Source organism: Lepus europaeus, chromosome 1 (assembly GCF_033115175.1).
Source record: "Lepus europaeus isolate LE1 chromosome 1, mLepTim1.pri, whole genome shotgun sequence".
In the NCBI taxonomy this organism is placed as follows: domain Eukaryota; kingdom Metazoa; phylum Chordata; class Mammalia; order Lagomorpha; family Leporidae; genus Lepus; species Lepus europaeus.
Genome location: NC_084827.1, coordinates 52,630,617 through 52,636,616, shown reverse-complemented (window position 1 = coordinate 52,636,616; position 6,000 = coordinate 52,630,617). Strand labels below are relative to the sequence as shown.

The 6,000-nt window shown below is 50.0% G+C and overlaps 1 protein-coding gene across 1 annotated transcript in view; it reads left to right on the top strand.

The window, feature by feature from the left end:
- Window positions 1-2,234: 2,234 nt before the first annotated feature.
- IMMP2L (inner mitochondrial membrane peptidase subunit 2) overlaps window positions 2,235-6,000 on the top strand; it is a 1,077,920-nt gene continuing 1,074,154 nt past the window's right edge. The window contains exons 1-2 of the mRNA XM_062198963.1: window positions 2,235-2,277; window positions 2,760-2,834. The gene's annotated coding sequence lies outside the window, so the exon portion shown is untranslated. The remainder of the gene's footprint in view (window positions 2,278-2,759; window positions 2,835-6,000) is intronic.

Genomic DNA, 6,000 nt, shown 5'->3' with positions numbered 1-6,000 from the left:
GCTTCATCTGGGTCTCCCAAGTGGGTGCAGGGGCCCAAGCACTTGGGCCATCATCACTCACTGCTTTTCGAGGAGCATTAGCAGGGAGCTGGGTTAGAAGTTGAGCAGCAGGAACTCACACCAGAGCCCCTATTCAGGATGCTGGCATTCTAGGCAGTGGCTTAACTCTACAGGCTACAATGTTGGCCCGTTTAAATCAACTTTACAGAGTGTTTTAAATTTAGACCAAAAGTGAGCAGAAAGGGCAGAATTGCCATATCTCCTTGGACCACAGACCTGCACAGCCTCCGTATCAAATCTGATACCAGAGCAGTACATTTGTTACAATGGATGAAGGTACACTGACACATCATCATCCCCCCAAGTCCACAGCTTACATGAAGATTCACTCTTCACGCTATGTAGTCTATGGGTTTTGACGGATGTGTAACAACGTGGATCATTATGGTATCATACAGAAGACTTTCGCTATCCTAAAAATCATCTGTGTGCTCTACCTGTTCATCCCTCTCTCCCCCAACCCCTCCCCCAACCTTTGGATTGTCTCCATAGTTCTGCCATTTCCAGTATGTGTTAAGTTAGAATTACAGGGTATGGAGCCATTTCAGACTGCCTCAGCTTCTTCTAAAGTATATTTGATGACATTGTTGACAAAGTTAGGTCTGACATGGCAACTCTTTTTGTAATGTTTATCTACTCTCTGTTATAATAAAAGCAACTCATCTGTCTTGGTTCTTTATCCACACACATCACAGCCCATGCTGTCAGCTCCTTGTAACCAGGAACTCCATTTGTTCAATTTGGGGTCACAGTCCCAACGGGGTACAGTTCAGCTTGCAAACTGGTTCTGTCTGTTAGTTGATGAGGGTGGTCTGGTCAGCCAAGTGGTCTTGGAATTAAGTCCTTAAGTGCTGGTAGAAAAGAGCTTACTTCACAGTAACTATTTCAGTGACAAATGAGAAAAATTGTCACATGCCCCCTTCACATGAGAGCAATTTTGGTTTCCTTTGGAGATCTCTGGAGTTCTAGTTATCAGGGCACTTATTCGGAACTCTCTGAAATTGGTATCAAAAACAGTCCTGGTCGGTCCCTGGTGCCAATCAAAATAAATAAGGACAAGGTTTTGGGGTGAAAGAAAGAGACCATTTACGCTTGTGACAGGTGAGCGCATAGCGGGCTTCCAAGTCTCAAGGACTACCACTATGCCAGATGAGGGTGTTTGGGGCTTACAAAGGGGTTACAGGAAGTGGGGTGCTGGTGTGGCAAAAGCACGAAAGAGCTCCAGGTCTCTGGTGTCAGGTGCCATGGCTTGTCACTAGATCGATGACAAAATGCATTCTTTCTCTGTCCTGGTGGTCGCTGAGATTCACACGTGGTGAGATTCGATCTAGCCTGGCCAGATTAATTAATGAATGCATTAATGCTCCGGAAAAGAAATTGGGATAAGGAACAAGGCAATTTGTGCCTTAGGACACTGGTTCTCAGCAAGCTAGCCATCCAGTCCTGAACTGGGCTTCCCCGCTTTACATTTTGAGTGGTAAACATTATTTGCTTACTTTATTTCATACGCGGGTTACTACTTTTGAACCATGAGTGCCACAACATCTGGTATTTACACAAGAACGAAGTGGTTGGAAAGCGCGCAGAGCTGTTTGGCAGAGAAAGATCAAAAAGACTTGATTGGAGATGGGGTTAAAAAAAGGAGGAAAAAGGTATTTTGTGGGCTCAGTACTTCTAGCTTCCACTTTCTTGGTAACGTGCAACCAACCAGTTAAGAATCTGCAGAATGTGAGGGCAGAGGCTGAAGTATGAAAGTCCAATTTTTCCAAAGGAAACCACCTGTTCCGGATTACTCCTTTAGGTTTGCCTAGAGGCAGCAAAACCGAATGGCCGTTCTGTGTGCACTGGAGTAGGGTCCTGCAAAGAGGTTAGCAGGAGGTGCTTCGTCACTTCAGCTGTGCACTCAAGCCCCTCCGGGGTCTCCCGAACTGTTCAACACGGGTAGCGCTGAAGACAAGTCTATGATAGTACTGTGCTGAGTTCCGGCAAGTGCTCTAAGACACACACAGCGTTGCTGTGGAGCGAGCGTTGCTGCTGACCCGTGGGATATCCAGGCCGGGTTTTGCGTCCAACCGGGGGCGGTGTTTCGGGAGCCGGTTGTCCGCTGTGGGAGGGGCTCTGCGCCGCCGCCCGCGTGCAGGGGGCCGGGGCGGGGCTTGCCGCCGGCGATGGGCGGGGCCTGCGCGGGGACTTCCCCAGAGCTGAGCTGCGCAGCGGGTGCGGAGGGCGGGCGCCCGGCGGCGGTTGGGGGGCTGTGAGGCTGGGGGCTGAGGGGGGCGCGGGCGAGCGGGTGCCGCGCCGCCGACACCAGGTGGTTCCCCCGGGCCTGGGTCCCGGCCGGGCGGGCGTTGCGGGGAGGCGGAGGTCTGCTCGGCCGCCAGCATGTGTGCGTGCGCGTGTTTACCAGAGGCCGCGCGCCGGGTGCGAGTCCCTCTTCCTTCTCCTGGCTCCCTGGGGTAGGAAATGGAGGCCCGCGACAGACCCGTGGCTCGCCGCCGAGCAGGCGCCCCTTCCCCAGCACCCCCACCCTCAGAGCGTTGCCGGGACCGCGTCCCCGCGGAGGGCGCGGAACCTCGGGCCCCCAGCCCCGGCCGTGCGGGGGCGCGCAGTCCGCACGTGCTGGGCCGGCGGTGGGAGAGATTCCCAGGCTTGAACTAGGTTTTAAAGCACATGTCTGTCTCTGTCCTTTCTGCTTTTAGGGTTTTGGCCACATTGGGCCAGGGCACAAAGTAACCACTTAACTCCCTTCTCAGCGAGGAAGCGCGGGAGAAAGGGTGAGTAAGGAATGGTCAGGGGTGGAAGGAGCCGGGACCGCATCCTCGGAGCTAGGGAGAGAGTGTAGGGCCAGGACCGGCGCTGGGCCGCGTGGCTTCCAGCTGTGTTTTGGCGGCGACAGGCTGAGCCCTGGCTTAGGGAGCCCGCAGGGCTGGCTGGGATTCCTCGGCGTGGGCAGGACAGAAAAGTGCCGGTGCCCTTCACCTCCGTTAGCCTGCCGAGGTTAATCCTGCCGCTGGCTGTCCCTGGCTACACCCTGAGGCAGCAGGGCGCTAAAGAGTCAGCGTGCTGCTGATTATTAACTCACCCAGGGATCTTTTTAATTTTAAAACAAGGCGTCTAAAAAAATCCTTTGGGACCCTCAAACAGTTAATAGCGTTATCACAAGGGCCTGCCTTCAAGGTTGCAGGAGAAGGGATTTCGTGAGGAGAGAAATTTTGAGGCTGGGCCTTTTTTTCTTGACTTTTAGTTAGTTGGTGTCCCCCCCCCCCCCCCCCCCCCGCGCGCATTCTGTTCACTTATGAAAAGTTGTGAAACAGCCCACTGTTTATTCTTGATTTTCCATGTAGTCTCTTGGTTCTTCTCTGGAAGTTTCCGGTCCCCTGTATCGTGAAATGAACACAGTTCCTCTCAAGGTTGTAAACCCCTGGTGTCTCACTTATGTCACATGTAAATAAATTTTTAAACTAGTTACAATTCAGGTTGGTCTGGTGTTGTGGCATGAGGGGGAAAGTCCAGTCGCTGCATGTGACACTGGCATTCCTTGTGGTCTCTGATTCGAGTCCTGGCTACTCCACTTCCAATCTGACTCCTTGCTAATGCACCTAGAAAAGCAGCGGAAGATGATCCTTGGGCCCCTGCCCAGAGGAGACCCGGATGCAGTTTCTGGGTGCTGGTTCCTGGCTTCTGCCTGGCCCAGCCCTGGCTGTTCTGCCCATTTGGGGAGTGAACCAGTGGATGAAAGCTCACTTGCTCGCTCTCTGTAACACTAAATAAATAAATAAATCAGAAACAATTCTGTTTAGCTAAGGGCAAGAACATAGTACAATCATATTCTGGAATACTTGTACAGGACAATTATGGTTGTTCTCTAAGGAGGTCTTGACATTGGCTGCTGTGTCCTGAACCTGTCAACTTCTTTCTTTGTGCTCAAGTGGGAAGTAACCATGTAATTAATAAAAACCAGGTAATGGTAGGTTATTGATGATAGGTTCATGCATTGATTCAATAGATATTTTATTATTTCTTGACTACCAAGTGCTGAGCACTTTGGTAAAAGGATGGTGAGAATGACAACACATATGTCACATGTAAATAAGAGTGGAGATGCCATTCTGGAGTAGGCATTTCACCAGTTTGCTTTGGCCTTTCTGAATAATTCTGTAATTCTGTGTTAACATCTAAGAGCCTCTCTATACTACTGATTTTTTTAAAGGATTAATTTATTTGAAAAGCAGAGTGAGGGGGAGAGAAACTTCCATTGCTGGTTTACACCCCAAATGCCTGCAACAGTCAGGGTAGGACCAGCCTGAAGCCAGGAACCAGGAACTTTATCCTGGTCTCGCAGGGCTGTCTTCCATGGCTTTCCAGGGTGCAATCGCAGGGAGCTGGATAGGAAGTGGAATAGCCAGGACTCAAACCTGATATGGGGTGCTGGCAATGCAAATGCAGCTTAGCCCACTGTCCCATCACACTGGCCCCTATACTACAAATCTTCATGGTTTGCAAGTCTGTACACTGTTGTGGGAGAAGTGTTGTTATTCTTTCTGCTTCTTTCAGTAGAAAACTTTCAAGGATGACCAACCATGGCGGTTTGTGTTTTGAAGTGAACAGTGTTATCATTTTCCGGGTAATAAATGCATTTTTTAAAAGGTTTATTTTTATTTATTTGAGAGTTACAGAGAAAGGTAGAGACAGAAAGAGAGGTCTTCCATCCTCTGATTCACTCCCCAAATGGCTGCGACGGCCAGAGCTGAGCCTATCTGAAGTCGAGAGCCAGGAACTTATTTTGGGTCTCCCACTTGGGTGCAGGGGCCCAAGGAGTTGGGTCATCTTCCACTGCTTTCCTAGGCCAGAGCAGAGAGCTGCATTGGAAGTGGAGCAGCTGCTAGAAGCGGTGCCCATATGGGATGCCGGCACTTCAGGCCAGGGCTTTAACCCGCTGTGCCACAGTGCTGGCCCAATAAATGCATTTAATAATGAGAAAAGGATAACTTTTTGGGTTGTTCTTTAAGAAGACCTAATAATAGAAACATGGAGCATGCATGCACTTAGGAAAATAAATACTGTAACAGACTTAATCTGTGTGGGTTTCTATAACCTCATTTCTTTCTTTTTTTTATAATCTCTGAACTTTTTTTTTAAAGGTTTATTTATTTATTTGAAAGAGTTACAGAGAGGAGAGGCAGAGAGACAGAGAGAGATGTTCCGTCTGATGGTTCACTCCCCAATTGGCCACAATGGCCAGAGCTGTGCCCATCTGAAGCCAGGAGCAAGGAGCTTCTTCTGGGTCTCCCAAGCAGGTGCAGGGGCCCAAGGACTTGGGCCATCTAATGCTGCTTTCCCAGGCCATAGCAGAGAGCTGGATAGGAAGAGGAGCAGCTGAGACTAGAACTGGCACCCATAAGGGATGCTGGCGCTTCAGGCCAGGGTGTTAACCCACTGTGCCACAGAGCCGGCCCTAATAACCTCATTTCTTAATTCAAGTGAGAAAAATTCTGTTGTCTTTTTCTGGCTATGAGGATCATATAAGATCAAAACAAAGTTACTTAGAATTAAATCTTGCAGGGATAGGAAAGGTAAAAGATCTCATTTGAGCTGAACCCACTATCAGATGACCCCTGTTAGTAATTTGGTATGAATTTCTTTATTTTTATTTATTTATTTATGTTTGACAGGCAGAGTTAGAGAGAGAGAGAGAGACAGAAAGGTCTTCCTTCCGTTGGTTCATCCCCCAAATGGCTGCTATGGCTGGTGCGCTGCGTCGATCCGAAACCGGGAACCAGAGCCAGGTGCTTCCTCCTGGTCTCCCACGCGGGTGCAGTGCTCAAGCACTTGGGCCATCCTCCACTGCCTTCCCAGGCCACAGCAGAGAGCTGGACTGGAAGAGGAGCAACCAGGACAGAATGCGGCGTCCCAACTGGGACTAGAGTACCGGCGCCGCAA